The following is a 21,883-nucleotide window of genomic DNA, read 5'->3' on the forward strand; positions in this document are numbered from 1 at the left end:
CTGTGTAAGGGCTATTTGACCAAGAAGGACAGCTATGAAGTGCTTCATCAGATGACCTGGCCCCCACAATCACTCAACCTCAATCCAATTGAGATGGGATGAGTTGGACTGCAGATTGAAGGAATAGCAACCAACAAGTGCTCAGCATATGTGTGAACTCTTTCAAGGCTGTTCGAAAAGCATTCCAGGTGAAGCTGTTTGAGGGAATGCCAAGAGTGTGCAAAGCTGTCATCAAGGCTACTTTAAAAAATCTAAAATAAATATTGATTTGTTTAACACTTTTTTGGTTACTACGTGATTCCATATGTGATATTTTATTCTACAATGTAGAAAATAGTAAAAATAAAGAAAACCCTTGAATGAGGAGATGTGTCTAAACTTTTGACTATACATCAGATGAACATGCACAAATAGAAAAACACAAACACAAATGTACCACCCACCCCTTACTCATGTGTGTGTGTGTGTGTGTGTGTGTGTTAGAAAGATAGAGACAGAGAGGGAGAAAGCAGAGAGCCATATCAGAGTAAGGTTAGTTTGTTCTCATTTCTTTCAACACCTGTAAGTATTAAAACACGATGACACTCCATCTTCCCCTCCCTTTCACTACTGCAAAACTCACACCTCAATGGAAATAGTAGCTTAACACAGTACCAATCTGCACTGACACCATCACAATTCATCTTTATGCTAATGATATAGGATGCATCTCAAATGCCACCCTTTTCCCTTTATGGTTCACTACTTTTGACCAGAGCCGTATAGGGTCTGGTCAAAAGTAGTACACTAAATAGGGAATAGAGTGCCATTTGGGACGCAACTATAGTGATGGGTTTGTTCAGTCTCTGTGTATACAACAAGTGCTGCCATAACTAAGGGCTTTGTGGCGCCTGGAACCATGCAATTTAAGCAAGCTCTCCCTAGCCACTGTAGAAAGTATGCCTCTTTAATTATTCCCTAAAGTGGAACTGAGAAAAGGAAATTGACTGCTGCTCAAAATCCTCCTTGGCAGAGTTGCAAAGAAAAAGCCATATCTCAGATTGGCCAATAAAACTAAAAGATTAAGATGGGCAAAAGAACATAGACACTGGACAGAGAAACTCTGCCTAGAAGGCCAGCATCCCGTAGTTGCCTCTTCATTGTTGACATTGAGACTGGTGTTTTGGGGGTACTATTTAATGAAGCTGCCAGTTGAGGACTAGACACTCTAATGTATTTGTCCTCTGGCTCAGTTGTGCACCGGAGCCTCCCACTCTTTCTTTTCTGGTTAGAGACAGTTTGCGATGTTCTGTGAAGGGAGTGTTGTACGAGATCGTCAGTTTCTTGTCAGTTTCTCGCATGGAATAGCCTTCAATTCTCAGAACAAGAATAGACTGACGAGTTTCAAAAGAAAGGTATTTGTTTCTGGCCATTTTGAGCCTGTAATCGAACCCAGAAATGCTGATGCTCCAGATCTCAACTAGTCTGAATAAGGCCAGTTTTATTGATTCTTTATCAGGACAACAGTTTTCAGCTGTGCTAACATAATTGTAAAAGGGTTTTCTAATGATCAATTAGCCTTTGAAAATGATAAACTTGTGTTAGCTAACACAACGTGCCATTGCAACGCAGGAGTGATGGTTGCCTCTGTAAGCCTATGTAGATATTCCATTAAAAATCTGCAGTTTCCAGCTACAATAGTCATTACCAATGTCTACACACTATTTCTGATCAATTTTATGTTATTTTAATGGACTTTTTAGCATAGAGCAATTTCTCAAGGAATAATTTAGGTAGGACTGTCTGGAGTGGTCCGAGTGGGGAGGGGAAAACTGAAAATTAACTGTTATTGGCAGAGATGTTTGGAAGTCTTTTTCTTATTGATCAATTAACTAATTAACTCCATCACACCAAAACAGTCTGAAACTTATTTTCAAACAGCTCTTACACTAAAAGGGCATTATCATAATTTTCACAATTTCACAGCATTATTCCAACATCGTAGTGTGTAAATATGTATAAAACAGGAAAATCACATAGTTGACTGCACTGGTCGTTTACATTTTTTTGTCTTTAAAATAAACATTTAACATCTAATAGTCAGATAATAGTGTGAGCTGGTTCTGCTATTTTTGGAAATTTTCTGGTGTTTTGCGGTGGAAAGCTGAGCGGGTCGAGAATAACAAGTCAACCCTGTTACCCATAGATAGACAGGCTAGAAATTATTTTACAATTTTTTATTGTTGTTGTGTGTAGCTTGCATTCAATTGCCACACCATGTTGGTCACAACAAGCTTCCATTTCCCCTGTCACAAGATTTGTGGGTTACAGTCAACCTGTTACGGCCAACCCTGTTAAGGTCAACCCTGTTACTTTATTTGAAACTTAATAAGCACTTACTAAAGTATTTTTATTAATTTAAGGAGAAGTATACAGTACCTTGCGAAAGTATTCGGCCCCCTTGAACTTTGCGACCTTTTGCCACATTTCAGGCTTCAAACATAAAGATATAAAACTGTATTTTTTTGTGAAGAATCAACAACAAGTGGGACACAATCATGAAGTGGAACGACATTTATTGGATATTTCAAACTTAAAAAAAAAAAAAAAAAAATTGGGCGTGCAAAATTATTCAGCCCCCTTAAGTTAATACTTTGTAGCGCCACCTTTTGCTGCGATTACAGCTGTAAGTCGCTTGGGGTATGTCTCTATCAGTTTTGCACATCGAGAGACTGGATTTTTTTCCCATTCCTCCTTGCAAAACAGCTCGAGCTCAGTGAGGTTGGATGGAGAGCATTTGTGAACAGCAGTTTTCAGTTCTTTCCACAGATTCTCGATTGGATTCAGGTCTGGACTTTGACTTGGCCATTCTAACACCTGGATATGTTTATTTTTGAACCATTCCATTGTAGATTTTGCTTTATGTTTTGGATCATTGTCTTGTTGGAAGACAAATCTCAGTCCCAGTCTCAGGTCTTTTGCAGACACCATCAGGTTTTCTTCCAGAATGGTCCTGTAATTTGGCTCCATCCATCTTCCCATCAATTTTAACCATCTTCCCTGTCCCTGCTGAAGAAAAGCAGGCCCAAACCATGATGCTGCCACCACCATGTTTGACAGTGGGGATGGTGTGTTCAGGGTGATGAGCTGTGTTGCTTTTACGCCAAACATAACGTATTGCATTGTTGCCAAAAAGTTCAATTTTGGTTTCATCTGACCAGAGCACCTTCTTCCACATGTTTGTTGTGTCTCCCAGGTGGCTTGTGGCAAACTTTAACCAACACTTTTTATGGATATCTTTAAGAAATGGCTTTCTTCTTGCCACTTCCATAAAGGCCAGATTTGTGCAATATACGACTGATTGTTGTCCTATGGACAGAGTCTCCCACCTCAGCTGTAGATCTCTGCAGTTCATCCAGAGTGATCATGGGCCTCTTGGCTGCATCTCTGATCAGTCTTCTCCTTGTATGAGCTGAAAGTTTAGAGGGACGGCTAGGTCTTGGTAGATTTGCAGTGGTCTGATACTCCTTCCATTTCAATATTATCGCTTGCACAGTGCTCCTTGGGATGTTCAAAGCTTGGGAAATCTTTTTGTATCCAAATCCGGCTTTAAACTTCTTCACAACAGTATCTCGGACCTGCCTGGTGTGTTCCTTGTTCTTCATGATGCTCTCTGCGCTTTTAACGGACCTCTGAGACTATCACAGTGCAGGTGCATTTATACGGAGACTTGATTACACACAGGTGGATTGTATTTATCATCATTAGTCATTTAGGTCAACATTGGATCATTCAGAGATCCTCACTGAACTTCTGGAGAGAGTTTGCTGCACTGAAAGTAAAGGGGCTGAATAATTTTGCACGCCCAATTTTTCAGTTTTTGATTTGTTAAAAAAGTTTGAAATATCCAATAAATGTCCTTCCACTTCATGATTGTGTCCCACTTGTTGTTGATTCTTCACAAAAAAATACAGTTTTATATCTTTATGTTTGAAGCCTGAAATGTGGCAAAAGGTCGCAAAGTTCAAGGGGGCCGAATACTTTCGCAAGGCACTGTATGTGGGTATGTGTGTGTGTGTGTTTTTACGCTATGAAAGCTGTGGAGTTAAATGAGTGAAAAAGGAAAATGGTTGCAAATGCCAGAGTGTGTGTGTCTGTCTGCGAGGAGTTGTGACAGAGAGAGCTAACCATTTTGTGGAGGTATGGGACATACATTTTAAAATACATTATAAATATATTAATTTATTGTCCAATCATGATGGAACGGCCCCAAACCTATACCCTAGACACCCACCTGAGCAACCCATACACTAAGAAGAAGTCCTTATCTGTTTTATAGGCCTACTGAAAGTGGCATATATGCATCCAAGACAAAGATAAATGCAGTCAGAGACCCTCTAACGTAGCACCGCCCCTTCAATATTCTGAGCCTGCCTGGCAGGGTTTGTCTTGCAAAGAAAAAAATCTAATCTCAGAATTCTTCCAAAATGTTGCATTCCCACATCAAGTCTTTTCTTGAGTTGGGCTCGGTTGAAAGAAAAAATGTTGAATATCTGAGCTTGTGGTTGTTTGTGGGGGAAGGGAAGGGTGGGGAGTGTTTATGTGTGTGTGTGTGTGTCCCACATCTGCTGAATGGAGTAATGTTAAGGACAACACAGTACCAGTCATGTTTGGACACACCTACTCATTCAAGGGTTATTTATTTATTTGATTATTTTCTACATTGTAGACTAATAGTCAAGACATTAAAACTATGAAATACAGAATCATGTTGTAATCAAAAACAAAGTGTTAAACAAATGAAAATATATTTTATATTCTTCAATGTAGCCTTGATGACAGCTTTGCACACTCTGGGCATTCTCTCAACCAGCTTCATAAGGAATGCTTTTTCAACAGTCTTGAAGGAGTTCCCACATATGCTGAGCACTTGTTGGCTGCTTTTCCTTCACTCTGTGGTCCAACTCATCCCAAACCATCTCAATTGGGTTGAGGTCGGGTGATTGTGGAGGCCAGGTCATCTAATGCAGCACTCCATCACTCTCCTTCTTGGTCAAATAGCCCTTACACAGCCTGGAGGTGTGTTGGGTCATTGTTCTGTTGATAAACAAATTATAGTGGCACTAAGTGCAAACCAGATGGGATGGCATATCGCTGCAGAATGCTGTTGTAGACATGCTCGTTAAGTGTACCTTGATTTTTTAATAAATCACAGACAATGTCACCAGCCCCACACCATCACACCTCCTCCTCCATCTTCACATTGGGAACCACACATGCAGAGATCAAACGTTTACCTACTCTGCTTCTCACAAAGACACGGTTGTTGGAACCAAAAATCTCACATTTGGACTCATCAGACCAAAGGACAGATTTCACCTGTCTAATGTCCTTTGCTCATGTTTCTCATCCCAAGCAAGTCTCCTCTTCTTATTGGTGTCCTTTAGTAGTGGTTTCTTTGCAGCAATTCAACTATAAAGGCTTGGTTCATGCAGTCTCCTCTGAACAGTTGATGTTGAGATGTGCCTGTTGCTTGAACTCTGTGAAGCATTGATTTGGGCTGCAATCTGAGGTGCAGTTGTTCTAATGAACTTATCCTCTGCAGCAGAGGCAACTCTGGGTCTTCCTTTCCTCTGGCAGTCCTCATGAGAGCCAGTTTCATCATGACGATTGATGGTTTTTGCGACTGCACTTGAAGAAACTTTCAAAGTTCTTGACATTTTCCGGATTGAATGTCTTAAGGCATTCAGTTGTACAACTGACTAGATATCCCCCTTACCCGAATGTAGAAAATAGTACAAATAATGAAAAACCCTTGAATGAGTAAGTGTGTCCAAACCATTGACTGGTAGTGTAGTGTAATATATATATATATATTTAACCTATAATTTAATTAGGGAAGTCAGTTAAGAACACATTTTTTATTTTACAATGACGGCCAGACCTTCCACTAACCTGAACAACGCTGTGCCAATTGTGCGCCAGCCTATGGGACTCCCGATCACGGCAGGTTGTGATGCAGTCCGGGATCGAACGATGGTCTGTAGCGATGCATCTAGCACTGGTTTGCAATACATTAGACCACATCGCCACCTGGGAGCCCAGACAATGACAAGCAAGGTTAGGGTCAGCTACATTCTTTACAGACTAAAAGAATGAAATTCCATTCAGGAATAGGACATTGCCTGCTGAAGTTCACATAATTACAAATCAATAATAAGAACGTAGTATGCTCATGAATTAAAACATAAACTGTCAAGAAGTCGGTGATGCTTTCAAATGGCTTTCCCTGGTCTTGAAAGTCTGTTGGATTCCAGTCTGTTGCATGCATGCAATAATTTAAATCTGATCACAGGCCGCTGACAGGCATAACAGCAAAAATTGCATTAAACTATCTTCTGAGGTGTGGGGGATGTGATGTGAGATATTGCCTGGAGAGCATAGAAGAGTAGAAATCTCGATGCCATCAGTTTTGTGTCGCCTGATCTAAATACCTGAAACCAGAACACCTCCAATGGAGGATTATAAAGCATAATGTATATCCATAAAGAGCCATATCCATATCACCCATAATCCCCTGCGAGACTAGCAATCTGACTCATGCTGGCAATTGACCTAAGCTGTGATGCTATCTGATGTGTATGCTTTCATGTAATGGACACAGATGCCCCATACTGGTTGCCTGGATTTGTGTGAGGAGGCAGGTGTCAAATATAGCAAATAGATTTTCTGGTTTTCTATCTACTGTTTGTGTCTGTATATGTATCTAGTATAACATAGGCTAACTAAAAACCTTGAAAACCCACAATGCCCCACCGCCCTGACACATTTCGTTATTCCCACCTCAGCCCAGACAAGCTGAGAAGTTGGCGGTGTGTCTCATCCTTTACCGTGTAGCCTCTGACTTATTCCCCTTTCCAAGCTGAGAAACGTTCCTCAGAATAGTGGAGAACTCGTGCCACCCAGAGGAATAGCTGTTCCCAGGCAGACAGAAAGCAGCACAGCCATGCTAAATTCACAGCCTCCTTTCTAATGGAGCCACACAGCATCATTGGGAAAAGGAAAGAAGAACACTGAAATCAATGAGGCAGGAGGACAGGCAATGGCCCGTAAAATAAGAGCAAAATAAAACACTGCTCAGAGATTCAACGAAAGCGACGAGCTGATGTGTTTATTTGTTTGTGTGTGCCCAATCGAACAAGAAAGGTGGGGTGGGTTGGCAGATGTATTTCTAGTCCTGAAAGCATGAAAAAGACAGGCAGTCATCCTGAAGACGAAGGGCAAAAGATCAAACATGCGTAAGTCTGTGATGTCTTGAGGTGTCTTTTCATGGGGAGGTTTTAAACAGTGGATGGAGATCCCTCCTTTTCTTTTATACACGTTGCATCTCTGTCGGGTCTGGGTTCATCAAAGCTCTTACAGGAAGCCATATGTAAGGTTTGATGACCAGCGACAGATTTAGACTTTTTATTTTACATAGTTTTGTATTTTTGGGGTATTTTACCCCCTTTTTCTCCCCAATTTCAAAACAAGCAATGTAGAAAATCATTGTACCATCCAAACCGTGGTGAAATATCTTTTAAATAACCAGAAATATTATAGTATTGTAAAAATCAGATAACATGCTATCTTCACCCCTTCCAGTCACCATGGGTGTCCCTCAAGGATCCACCCTAGGCACCACCATCTCCATTTAGACAAATAACGTTTCACGAAATGTTAACGAGTACTTCATACACCTCTTTGCCAATGACACCATTCTCTATACATCTGGGCCCTCAAACTCTGTGCTAACAAGCCTTTAATCAACCTTCACTCACATCAAGCATACCTTCCTCAACCTGCACCACCTCCTCGACACAAACAAAAAGCTATGCTGTTCTACAGGAAAAATCACATCGACGTTCCCCTTAACATCTACTTAATAGATGGGTCTGCCCTGGAATTTGTCAGTGCATACAAATACCTGGGATTCTGGCTGGACATGCCACTATCATTCCACACACACACAAAAACAATCAATAATCTTCAAGGAAAGGTCAAGTCCAGAATAGGCTATCTCTACCGAATCAAATCTTCATTTACACACTCTATTAAACACTTCCTGGTCTAAATGACACTACTCCACATCCTGGATTATGGGGATGCCATCTACAGGATGGCCCCAAAGTCCAAAAACGTCTGTAGTGTCCTAACGGTTTGACCTACTAACTATTATGACCCCTATATGGAAAGGGGAGACTCACGAACATGGTGTTCTATGTTTTGCACAAGTGTTAGGGGATGGTTCCATCGATGTGCCAACTTCTGTTTGTATCGTTCAAACAGTTTGGGCTACAAACTAATGTAAACCAACAAGTGTCACAGGACTCATCTGAAGGTAACCGGTACTGGTTTTTCAAAAATGAATGGAAGTATGAAAGTAGTTTAATTAACACAAAAAAGTTAAAAAAAAATATTTAAAAAATCCTGAGCTTTCTTATATCTCCTAGATATAGGACAGACACTTCAAATCTTGTTTCTTATGATATATTTTTTGACTGTCTTTTTTTGCCATTTATGAATGTGTTATTCAGTGTGTTTCTCTGGGCTTTAGTAGTAAATCCCAAATGTAATATTTTACCCCCCCCCCCCCCCCCAAAAGTATATATATTTTTTTGATACCTAAAGGGGTTCTACAATTCAAAATCAAATAGCTAAATTAGCCATAGTATGACAATCTTAAAACAATTACATATGTCAGCTTAGAGTGTATATTGTTTGTAAGTACAGTACAAGTCAAAAGTTTGGACAGACGTACTCATTGAAGGGTTTTTCTTCATTGTTCCTATTTTCTACATTGTAGAATAATAGTGAAGACATCAACACTATGAAATAACACACATGGAATCATGTAGTAACCAAAAAAAGTGTAAAAGAAATCAAAATATATTTTATATTCTTCAAAGTAGCCACCTTTTACCTTGATGACAGCTTTGCACATTCTCTTAACTTCTTCGATATAGGGGGCGCTCTTTTAATTTTTGGATGAAAAACATTCCCGTTTTAAACAAGATATTTTGTCACGAAAAGATGCTCGACTATGCATATAATTGACAGCTTTGGAAAGAAAACACTCTGACGTTCCCATAACTGCAAAGATATTGTCTGTGAGTGCCACAGAACTGATGTTGCAGAAAAAAAACAGATAAAAATAGAATCAGGAAGTGGCACATATTTTGAAACCGCCTCATGGCAATGACTCCTTATATGGCTGTGGAGGAGCTAGGAGTCAGCTTACCTTTTCCACTTTTTCCCCAAGGTGTCTGCAGCATTGTGACGTATTTGTAGGCATATCATTGGAAGATTGACCATAAGAGACTACATTTACCAGGTGGTCGCTTGGTGTCCTCCGTCGCAATTATTGCGTAATCTCCAGCTGCAGTTTTTTTCAGTTTGGCTCTGATGAGAAACCGACTGCCAGGAATGATTTTTCATCGAATAGAATTGTGAAAAACACTTTGAGGATTGATTCTAAACAACGTTTGCATGTTTCTGTCGATATTATGGAGCTAATTTGGAAAAAAGTTTGGCGTTGTAAATTAATTTTCGTTTTTTTTTTTCTTAGCCAAACGTGATGAACAAAACGGAGCTATTTCTCTTACACAAATAATATTTTTGGAAAAAATGAACATTTGCTATCTAACTGAGAGTCTCGTCGTTGAAAACATCCGAAGTTCTTCAAAGGTAAATTATTTTTTTGAATGCTTTTCTTGTTTTTGTGAAAATGTTGCCTGCTGAATGCTAGGCTTAATGCTATGCTAGGCTATCAATACTCTTACACAAATGCTTGTGTAGCTTTGGTTAAAGCATATTTTGAAAATCTGAGATGACAGTGTTGTTAACAAAAGGCTAAGCTTGTGTTTCAATATATTTATTTCATTTCATTTGCGGTTTTCATGAATAGGAAACGTTGCGTTATGGTAATGAGCTTGAGGCTATGATTATCCTCCCGGATACGGCATTGCTCGACGCTAGAGGTTAAACAGCTTCACCTGGAATGCTTTCCCAACAGTCTTGGAGGAGTTCCCACATATGCTGAGCACTTGTTGGCTGCTTTTCCTTCACTTTGTGGTCCAACTCATCCCAAACCATCTCAATTGGGTTGAGGTCGGGTGATTGTGGAGGCCAGTTCATCTGATGCAGCACTCCATCACTCTCCTGCTTTGTCAAATAGCCCTTACACAGCTTGGAGATGTGTTGGGTCATTGTCCTGTTGAAAAACAAATGATAGTCCCACTAAGCGCAAACTAGATGGGATGGCGTATTGCTGCAGAATACTGTGGTAGCCATGCTGGTTACGTGTATCTTGAATGAGATCATCCGTTCACCTACTCGAGTCTCAAAGACACGGCGGTAGGATCCAAAAATCTCAAATTTGGACAGATTTCCACCGGTCTAATGTCCATTTCTCGTGTTTCTTGGCCCAAACAATTCTCTTCTTTGTATTGGTGTCCTTTAGTAGTGGTTTCTTAGCAGCATTTTGACCATGAAGGCCTGATTCACACAGTCTCTTCTGAACAGTTGATGTTGAGATGTGTCTGTTACTTGAACTCTGTGAAGCATTTATTTGGGCTGCCATTTCTAGGCTGGTAACTCTAATGAACTTATCCTCTGCAGCAGAGGTAACTCTGGGTCTTCCTTCGCTGTGGCGGTCCTCATGAGAGACAATTTCACTGTAGCGTTTAATGGTTTTTGCAACTGCACTTGAAGAAATGTTTGAAGTTCTTGAAATTTCCGTATTGACTGACCTTCATGTCTTAAAGTGGACTGTCATTTCTCTTTTTTTTGCCATAATATGAACTTGGTATTTTACCTAATAGGGCTCTCTTCTGCATACCACCCCTACCTTGTCACTAACACAACTGATTGGCTCAAACACATTAAGGAAATAAATAATTTCACAAATGAACTTTTGACAAGGCACACCTGTTAACTTAATATGGCTGCAGGGGCAGTATTGAGTAGCTTGGATGAAAAGGTGCCCATTGTAAATGGCCAGCTCCTCAGTCTCAGTTGCTAAGATATGCATATTATTATTAGTATTGGATAGAACACACTAAAGTTTCCAAAACTGTCAAAATATTGTCTGTGAGTTTAACAGAACTGATATTGCAGGCGAAACCCTGAGGAAAATCAAAACAGGAAGTTGCTTCTATTTTGAAAACTCCATGTTCCATTGCCTCCCTTTGCTGGATTTAAATGGATATGAACCAGATTCCTTTTCCTATCGCTTTCTCAAGGTGTCAACAGTCCTCAGAAATAGTTTCAGGCTTTTATTTTGAAAAATGAGCCAGAACGATAACATTGCATCAAGGGGTCACATGAGTTCTGTTTGCGCAACAGAATTTGGACAGCCATAGTTTTCCCCTCTCCTAGTGTGAAAGACATTTGCGGTTGATATATTAGCGATTATATATTTTAAAAACAACCTGAGGATTAATTATAAAAAAACGTTTGACATGTTTCTGTGGACATTATGAAAACTATTTGGAATTTTTGTCTGTGTTGTCGTGACCGCTCTTTCCTGTGGATTTCTGAACATCACGCGACAAACAAACATAGGTATTTTGGATATAAAAATCATCTTTATGGAACAAACTGAACATTTGTTGTGTAACTGGGAGTGTCGTGAGTGAAAACATCCGAAGATCATCAAAGGTAAACAATTAAAACTGAACACTGCAATAACCAAAAACAACAAAGATAGAGAGTGAACGAAACGTAACAGTTCTGTAAGGTGAATACACTTAAAACAGAAAACAACTACCCACCAGCACAGGTGGGAACAGGCTACCTAAGTATGGTTGTCAATCAGAGACAACGATAGACAGCTGCCTCTGATTGGGAACCATACCAGGCCAGACACAGAAATACAAAACATAGAACAAAAACATAGAATGCCCACCCCAACTCACGCCCTGACCAAACCAAAAATAGAGACATAAAAAAGGAACTAAGGTCAGGATGTGACAGTACCCCCCCCCCCCCCCCCTAAAGGTGCAGACTCCGGTCGCAAAACCTGAACCTATAGGGGAAGGTCTGGGTGGGCATTTCACTGTGGTGGCGGCTCTGGTGCGGGACGTAGACCCCACTCCACCTTAGTCTTGGCCCACTTATGTGGCGCCTCTGGAGTGGCGACCCTCGCCGCCGACCTCGGACTGGGGACCCTTACCGCAGGGCCCGAATAGGAGGGAGACTCTGGCGGCTGCGGACTGACGGGCGGTTCTGGCAGCTCTGGACAGGCGGGAGACGCTGGCAGCTCCGGACAGGCGGGAGAACCTGGAGGGAGGAGACGGAGAGACAGCCTGGTGCGTGGGGCTGCCACAGGACCCAGGAGGCCTGGTGCGTGGAGGAGGCACCGGATGGACCGGGCTGTAGGGGAGCACTGGAGCTCTGGTGCGCAGCCTTGGCACCACTCCTCCAGGCTGAATGACCACTTTAGCCCGGACCCTCCAGATTGCAGGCACAGGTTGAACAGAGCTGTGGTGGAGCACTGGAGATCTCGAGCATTAGGCTCAATGCCCACATTCGCCCGGCACAGCACAGCATAAAAATCATCTTTATGGAACAAACGGAACATTTGTTGTGTAACTGGGAGTGTCGTGAGTGAAAACATCCGAAGATCATCAAAGGTAAACAATTAAAACTGAACACTGCAATAACCAAAAAACAACAAAGAGAGCGAGTGAATGAAACAAAACAGTTCTGTAAGGTGAAGACACACAAAACAGAAAACAACTACCCACCAACACAGATGGGAACAGGCAACCTAAGTATGGTTCTCAATCAGACACTATGATAGACAGCTGCCACTGATTGGGAACCATACCAGGCCAAACACAGAAATACAAAAGAACAAAAACATAGAATGCCCACCCCAACTCACGCCCTGACCAAACAAAAAAATAGAGACATAAAAAAGGAACTACGGTCAGGATGTGACACTGAGATTATTCTTTAGAGTCAAGTATATTTGTTCAGACCTCATGTGTTCCTTGATTAGCACCATTCATTCTCGCTGTTGATAATTCTAACTTTATATCATCCACTGGTGAATTGGGAGAAAGTGAGATGATTGCCTTCTAAGAGCTAATATGTTTTTTTTGCTGCAGTGCTGCCTACCAGCAGTAATCGTCTCTGATTGATTGGGTGTTAAGGAGCTGTCGTCACAAGGAACATAATTGATGTGAAGCATTGAATATTTACATTCATGCATTATGAAATTATCACATTACCACATCATATAATGGAACACACCTACCTTATTTAGGGAAAACAGTAAATAGTTGGGATTTGGTGTCATGTATTGTCATGTTGTGTCTTTCTGTCCTTTCCTTTCACCCTGTCTCCCTCTGCTGGTCGTACTAGGTTACCGTTTCTGTCCCTCTTTCCCCCAGCTGTTCCTTGTCTTCTCTGACTACCTCATTCACCCCTTTTCCCACCTGTTCCCTTTTTCCCTCTGATTAGGTCCCTATATCTCTCTCTGTTTCTGCTCCTGTCTTTGTCGGATTCTTGTTTGTGTGTCTCATGCCTGAACCAGACTATCATCGTGTTTGCTGCAACCTTGTCCTGTCCTGTCGGAATCTACCTGTCCATCTGAGCCCACGTGTGTTCATCATTAAAGAAACTCTGTTTGTTAATTCGCTTTTGGGTCCTCATTCACGCACCTGACATTTGGGGCCATTTTCATAGTAAAAACATTTTCTTGGTGTTAAATACAGTCTGGGAACAACCTTAAAATTTTTAAATTGATGGTTCGGATTAAGGGATGCCAAGGTCATATTTTTCCATATTCTGTTCTAGTTAATGTTTTTTTCAGATCCACTTTAATCTGTAGACCATACTTTATTAATGGCTAGCTCTGAAAATGAGCTTTCCAAAAGTTGTTTATATATTATATAGATTTTTATTTTTGGGAGCCCAGATAATTTATTTATAAATCTGATCATTGGATGGTTAGGTAGTTGGGTTTCCAAAGGGACTATAGGCCAGCATAGCTAGTGTAATCTTTTTAGAACTTTTAAGATGAATAATTTTTCAGGAGGCAAGCTGACTTGCTTTCAAGTAATTCTTACCACTCTCATTAAACAAGAATTACCATAATAGTATTATGCTATATCTTGCCTTCCACATTTGAAGTGAGACTCTACCACAAACCATTAAAAAATATACCATTATGTGTCTTAACCCTACCTCTCCTCTGCAGTAGATAAACAATACTACAAGTAGTGATGTGAGAATCAAATTATGTTTAATGCAAATCTCATATGCATATTCTATGAATATCTACTCTACAGAGCACCCACCATACTTGATGAATTACTTCGTAGATAATTGCTGACTTATATGCCAGTCAATGAGTCAGTCGCTAGTGCTCCTAATCTCCCTGTTAACCTTACCTACTGTGGAGAGTTACAGGGAGCCCAAAGGGCAGAGAGAAAGGGTTGACAGCCGTGATAAATTCAATTAACATAGAAAGGAACTAATGTACTTTAAAGCTTATTTCACATTTATAATTGGGAGATGTTGTGGGATTTCTTGATTTGGTTACAGGTATGGGAGTACAGCTCAAGGACAATTGAGGCATTGATTGGGGATTAAATAGAAGACAGACACTCTGGCATTTGGTTCAGCCATGTTTACAGAGTACATGTGAGGGCGTCATAAAGTTGGCACCTGATTATACCGTACATGATCATTCATAAAAGCACTGCTCTTTGTTTGGAGTCAAAGACCATTATCCACCAGTGTTTTATCATATTTCACAAGTAAAATAGGTCTTAGAATTCTGACATTCCAACTGTCATTATGATGACTGCAATGCACTCATTATGCAATAAAGCATGAGAACCCAGGGATTATCGTAAAATAACTCCCAACTGAGGGCTGTTAGGCCAGAGGGAAAGCCAAGAGCCGGGGAACAGCCGTTAGTAGGGAGTTATCACATGATAATTCTCAGGTTCGAGGGCATTATTGCTTTTATTAAACAGTTGCCAACATATATAAAAGAAGATTCACTTTAATGAAAACGTGATTATTTTAACCTTTCTGCGCACGGAACCCGGTAGCGGGATGAAATTTGACAACATACGGTGATCGCTACATAAATAGTCATATTGAACATTCATGAAAATACAAGTGTCTCACATGTTTCGAAAGCCTAGAATCTTGCTAATCCAACTGCATTGTCAGATTTAAAAAAGGATTTACTGCGAAAGAATACGATGCGATTATCTGAGGATAGAGCCCCATAAAAAAACAACTATTTCAACCAGCACAGGCATAACAAAATCACAAACTGCAATAAAATAAATTGTTTACCGTTGACGATTTTGTGAACCGCTTGTGTCGTGAATTCCGTCTCATTCCATTTTCAACGACACATTCGAGGTAAATACACACACAAAACGTGACTTTTCCAGTCATGTTTGGTTTCATTGCAATCAAAGCTACATCTAAGTCTAGATATACAGATGTACACACAATTTTAGAAGAAATTGATTGAGGACGATTAATTTAGCGATTCCCAAATGGAGGAATATTTTTTGAACGGATAGGACATCGTTTTGGACTGGTAAGTTCTTCTCATGCTAATGCCGTTGTTTGAAATTAATAATATAAAATATTATTTGTGAAATGAAATTTGAATGGAGGGCAGGCCCACAACAATGGCCAAAGTGAAATGGAGACAGTAGATACAGCTGGTCTGTTGTAATATAATAATGACAGTAGATCTAGCTGGTCTGTCATAATATAAATGAGACAGTAGATCTAGCAGGTCTATAATAATATATTCAACCTTATGTTCCCTGTACTCTATATATATATATATGTTTATTATACCTGTTGATACAGGGCTCATGTGTGACACTATTCTAACTGAACATTTTCTTTCACAGTGACACTGACTCCGAATGGGAGCACCCAGTGCCAAGGTGTCCATCCCCTACTGAAGCTGGTTCATCCAGCTCCTGCCACAAGTGGTGTTCATCTGCCCAAATGTATTTCTGCATGCATGGATGTGCTATGGCACCTGGCATCAGCAGCATAATATTGTGTAGAGAGGACTGAGGGTCTTCCAAATATTGAAAGTGTTATTTTGTAAATGTATATATTTTTTTTTTGGGGGGGGGGGGGGTGTTAGAATACCATTTTGGTATTTTGTATATAGTTATTCCATTCAAAATGTTTCACTTCACCAATTTGGCCATTTGGGTACATTTGTGTGGGACACCTGGGTGACTTCATGATAAATGTCATGTAGCACACTCATTTTGAAACTTTGCACAAGTACTGTTGCCCTCTTATGTTTTTCACTGAAATTGTCCCCATCATCTTATCTGAATGTTTGTTTTATCTTGTTCATTTTAAAGATGATGATAGAACAATAAAAATAAAAAACATGTTTTTTTTCATTGTATTATCTAAACCAGATCTATTGTGTTATATTCTCCTACATTCAATTCACATTTACACAAACTTCGGTGTTTTCTTTCAAATGGTACCAAGAATATGCATATCCTTGGTTCTGTGCCTGAGCTACAGGCAGTTAGATTTGGGTATGTCTTCAGGCGGAAATTTAAAATAGTAGGAGGGTAGCTCTAAGAGGTTTAATGAGTAAATTAGTTTTATTTAATCCTTTCACCAGATTATATAGTCCGGGTAAAAACAGGTTGTTAGTTCTGAGGTTGATAACCAAACAAGCTGGCTGTTTATTCTATTTTCATGTTTCGACTCAGTCATTCATTCAATTAATCCAATGTTGTTATGCAAAAAAAACATTTATGTAGCTAGCAGAGGTTCAATGCTGACGAGAGACAACTGAAAAAATTATGATTTAATTAAATTATAAATAGGCAACATCCAGCTGATTGTCAAGTCTATAAGATGGTTATCGAGGATAGCTAGGCTGACATTACTTCTCCTTTGCTAACTAACTAGCCAACACTCAATCACATCAAGCAGCTGAAATGACAGCAAACTACGTCCATTTTCATTTGTTTTACCTTTGCTTCTATTGCCAATTAGTTGTATATATTAATTCTAATGATCCTTATAAATGAATTCGCCCTGACCAGAGAAGCCGTCAGCCTCGGGATTGCAAAAAAACCTGTAACATCTTCAACAGGTCTACTAGGCACACAGTGAGGCTCATTAACTTTCACTGTACCAAACAAAATGCTAGGCAATAAGCATGGGGAAATAATGTTGAGATTTTCCTGGGGAGATTGAGTTTATGAATGCTGTGCTGCGGGACAGTGGACGCACATTGATACTTGGAATGTACAGTAATTATGACATGTTGCGTTATTGAATAACTAACTGTTATCAACCAATCAGCATCCAGGATCCAAAAGGTACTGTTTTATAATGACATCAAATACAATTTTATTTGTCACATGCTTCGCAAACATCCAAACGTACAATTTCATAATGACATCAAATAACATTTTATTTTTCACATGGTTCGTAAACAAACGTTGTGGACTAACAGTGAAATGCTTACTTACGGGCCCTTCCCAACAACGCAGAAAGAAAGAAATAGAAAAGTAAAACACGTAACAATAAAAATACAATGATTAACAATAACTTGGCTATATAAAAGAGGTAGCAATACAGAGTCTACACTACATGCTCGTCGAATTGTCATTCCAAAATAATTGGCATTAATGTGGAGTTAGTTCCCTCTTTGCTGGTATAAAAGCCTCCACTCTTCTGGGAGGGCTTTCCACTATATGTCGTAACATTGCTTCAAGAGCATTAGTGAGGTCAAGCACAGATGTTGGGCAATTAGGTCTGGCTCGCAGTCAGTGTTCCAATTCATCCAAAAGCTGTTGGATGGGGTTGAGGTCAGGGCTCTGTGCAAGCCAGTCAAGTTCTTCCAGACCGATCTCAACAAACTATCTGTATGGACCTCACTTTGTGCACAGGGGAGTTGTCAAGCTGAAACATGAAAGAGCTTCCCAAAACTGTTGCCACAAAGTTGGAAACACAGAATATCTCATTGTATGCTATAGCATTAAGTTTACCCTTCACTGGAACTAAGGGGCATCAACCAAACCCAGATGTGTCTGTCAGAATGCCAAATGGTGAAGCATCATTCCCAAGAACACGTTTCCACTGTTCCAGAGTCCAATGGCGGCGAGTATTAAACCACTCCAGCCGATGCTTGGCATTGCGCATGGTGATCATAGGCTTGGGTGCAGCTGCTCGACCATGGAAGCCCATTTCACGTTGAATATTTCTCATGCTGACGTCGCTTCCAGAGGCAGTTTGGAACTCGGTAGTGAGTGTTGCAAGCGATTTTTAAGCGCTACACGCTTCAGCACTCGGCAGTCCCATTCTGTGAGCTTGTGCAGCCTACCACTTTGCGGCCGAGCCGGTTACTCCTAAATGTTTCCACTTCACAATAACAGCACTTACAGTTGACCGGGGCAGCTCTAGCAGGGCAGAGATTTTACGAACTGACTTGTTGGAAAGGTGGCAACCTATGACGGTGCCACGTTGAAGGTCACTGAGCTCTTCAGTAAGGCCATTCCACTGCCAATGTTTGTCTATGGAGATTGCATGGCCATGTGCTCGATTTTAGACACCTGTCAGCAACGGGTGTGGTGGCTGAAATAGCAGAATCCACTAATTTGAATGGGTGCCCACATACTTTTGAATGCATAGTATATATCAGTATAGTGCCTCTTTCCAATGCCTCCCAGCCCCTCCATCCCCCAAAATAAATGTAATTATTATAGTTATCTTTTTTTTAAACCGTCTCGCAATGCAATTGAAATTGTTCATGTGCTCTCTGTCACCATCTTGCAGGTGAAAAGATGAGCCAATGAGGCAGAATAGCGCTTCATCACTGGCCAGGGAGAGAAGCCACCTTGCAGCACACATCCTAGGGAGGATAAAGGGAGACTTGATTGTTTGTTGCCATCAGGGAAACGACGACAAGGTCAGTACACACTAACAAAGAAAAAAAATACGGACTTTGTTATCCAATTGCCATGATGGGGACAAAGTTTTGTGATTGCTGGTGGCTGGATACAGCTTAGATGCTGGAGGTGTAGTGCTCCACACGTGTGCTTCGGCATATGCAGTTGCCTGGATCATGATAAGATGAAAGCCTGCTGTGATTCTCCATATCCTCTTTAGAAAAACAATATTGCCTTCCCACCCTCTCTTCATCTTTCCCTTCTGCCTCAAGATGATCAATCATAATCAGCTAACTAAGTGAAAGCAATATAGCGTCAGATCATTTATCACTTATTATAGGATAGGGATGGGGCCCAATTGTCATTAAATGTCCAGGAAAGGTTTAATCCTGCTGCAGGAGGCAGCGCGTTTGCGGCGGATTCTGCAGCCAAAGTTCCAGCAAGGTTAAGTCCACACCCAGCAGGAAGTATTTGGATTTTAATTGCTTCCCCATAGATTGCCGCCACCGCACAGAGAAACTAGGTTAATTGCGTAAGATGAGAAAGCCACTGGTGACCTTGATTAATCATTGTCAAACACAGTTACTGCAGCGAGCCGCTGCCACATTCACTGTGTTTGCAGGTTATTCTGTCACTGACAAATAATGCTTGAGCAAGGGAAGACAGAATTAATGTGATACTGGGTTTGTTTTTTAGGGGCTACTTTGCTCAACCACAAAATATTGAATTAGCTTGTATTTTGCGTGCTAGTAGTGAATGACTGAGGACACAACATTTGAGCACCAAGTTTCAAATAGAGGCCTTTCAGAGAGTGGAGTAAATGCTGGTGCAGATAAGTATAAATAAAATAGATTGCAATTGTATTTATCTATCTGTTACTGCTGCTCTGCTCCGAACACCACCAGAGTGATGTGAATAACGTGGACAACATTTTAACTACCAACATTAAATGTTTCCAGGTTTAAACTGCTGTTTAATATATATATACATTTTTTCTCTCAGTGAACTGGACTATGGTTACTTGCAGAAATAAGGATTGTGTGAGATGGGATCAAGGCCACGACATTCCCCCGAGGGCCGATGCATTGACGATAGAGTTTCACAGAATATCTTGCCAAATTACATTGCTCAGTGAGAATAATGACACCTGTTTTAGAGGTGAAAATCCTGGGGCAATTTGAAGGACTACCGGGGTAAGGCAAGGACATGGTCAAATCATCTGTTTCATGACAGAAGTGTGGAATTATTCGGTTGTGTTACGTTCATTGATGGAAGGATCGGACCAAGGTGCAGTGTGGTTGGCGAACATCTTACTTTTATTAAAATGAACACTGAAAAACAACAAATTACAAAATGAACGTCAAGTTCTGCAGGCTACACAGCAACTATACAAAATCAAGATCCCACAAACTAAGGTGGGAAAAGGCTGCCTAAGTATGATCCCCAATCAGAGACAACGATAGACAGCCTCTGATTGGGAACCATACCAGGCCAAACAAAGAAATAGGAAAACTAGATTGCCTACCCTAGTCACACCCTGACCTATCCAAAATAGAGAATTAAATGGATCTCTAAGTTCAGGGCGTGACAGGTTGAATACATTTGGAGGTGAGCCATGCAGTTTAAATGGGGTTTTAGTTTACAGTACACTCTTAAGGGCTAGGCGTCGGGCTAGCGGGACAACTTCCGGTGAAACTGTAGAGCGCGCAATTAAAATAAATAATCAGAAAAATTATGGGTATTAAACATATAGGTACATACACTGTATATCGGTTGAAAGCTTAAATTCTTGTTAATCTAACTGCACTGTCCGATTTACAGTAGCTATTACAGCGAAAACATGCCATGCAATTGTTTTAGGACGGCGCCCCACAAAATGTTTTTCCAAAATGTTTCATAAATAGCGATTAAATATTCACTTATTTTTTCCTCCGATTTGTCATCCAAAGGGTCCCAGCTATAACATGTTTTGTTTGTTTTGTTAGATCAAATCCTTCTTAATATCCCAAAAAGTCAGTTTAGTTGGGACCATCAATTTCAGTAATCCACTCGTTCAACGTGCAGAGAAAGGAATCTGAAAATCTACCCTTAAACTGTTTCAACAAGTCAAAATACATTTCTGTTTACTCATCAGATAAAATGTAATCAAACTATTACTACTTTCTGTATGTTCAATATGAAACCAATTTTAGCAGGTGTGTCTTGTCTTCATGGCACGCGCAAACACTAATTTCCAAGACTGTGTCCCTGTACTAAAACTGATAATTCTTATTCATTTTTTTTAAGTTACAAGCCTGAAACCTTGAACATAAAGGGGCCTCGCCCTTTTTTATTTCACCTTTATTTAACCAGGTAAGCTAGTTGAGAACAAGTTCTCATTTACAACTGTGACCTGGCCAAGATAAAGCAAAGCAGTGCGACACAAACAACAAAGAGTTACACATGGAAAAAACAGCATTCAGTCAATAACACAATAGAAAAAAAAAAGTCTATATACAGTGTGTGCAAATGGCGTGAGGAGGTAAGGCAATAAATAGGCCATAGTAGCGAAGTAATTACAATTTAGCAGATTAACACTGGAGTGATAGATGAGCAGATGATGCACAAGTAGTGATACTGGTGTGCAAAAGAGCAGAAAAGTAAATAAAAACAATATGGAGATGAGGTAGGTAGATTGGGTGGGCTATTTACAGATGGACTATGTACAGCTGCAGCGATCGGTTAGCTGAAGTTATAAAAAGTTAGTGAGGGAAATGTAAGTCTCCAGCTTCAGCGATTTTTGCAATTTGTTCCAGTCAATGACAGCAGAGAACTGAAAGGAAAGGCGGCCAAAGGAGGTGTTGGCTTTCGGGATGGCCAGTAATATATACCTGAAGTGCGTGCTCCAGCAGAAGTTTACAAAAAAAAGGGTGCCAAGATGGTTCTTCGGCTGT

At 40.4% G+C, this 21,883-nt stretch overlaps 1 long non-coding RNA gene across 4 annotated transcripts in view; it reads left to right on the plus strand.

The window, feature by feature from the left end:
* The window catches only part of LOC110505239, a 189,422-nt gene that overhangs the window by 63,794 nt on the left and 103,745 nt on the right, over window positions 1-21,883 (plus strand). For all 4 annotated transcript variants that reach the window (XR_005039564.1, XR_005039565.1, XR_005039566.1 and 1 more), the window contains exon 2: window positions 18,838-18,970. This is a non-coding gene — a long non-coding RNA (uncharacterized LOC110505239). The remainder of the gene's footprint in view (window positions 1-18,837; window positions 18,971-21,883) is intronic.

Source organism: Oncorhynchus mykiss, chromosome 25 (assembly GCF_013265735.2).
Source record: "Oncorhynchus mykiss isolate Arlee chromosome 25, USDA_OmykA_1.1, whole genome shotgun sequence".
Lineage (NCBI taxonomy): Eukaryota > Metazoa > Chordata > Actinopteri > Salmoniformes > Salmonidae > Oncorhynchus > Oncorhynchus mykiss.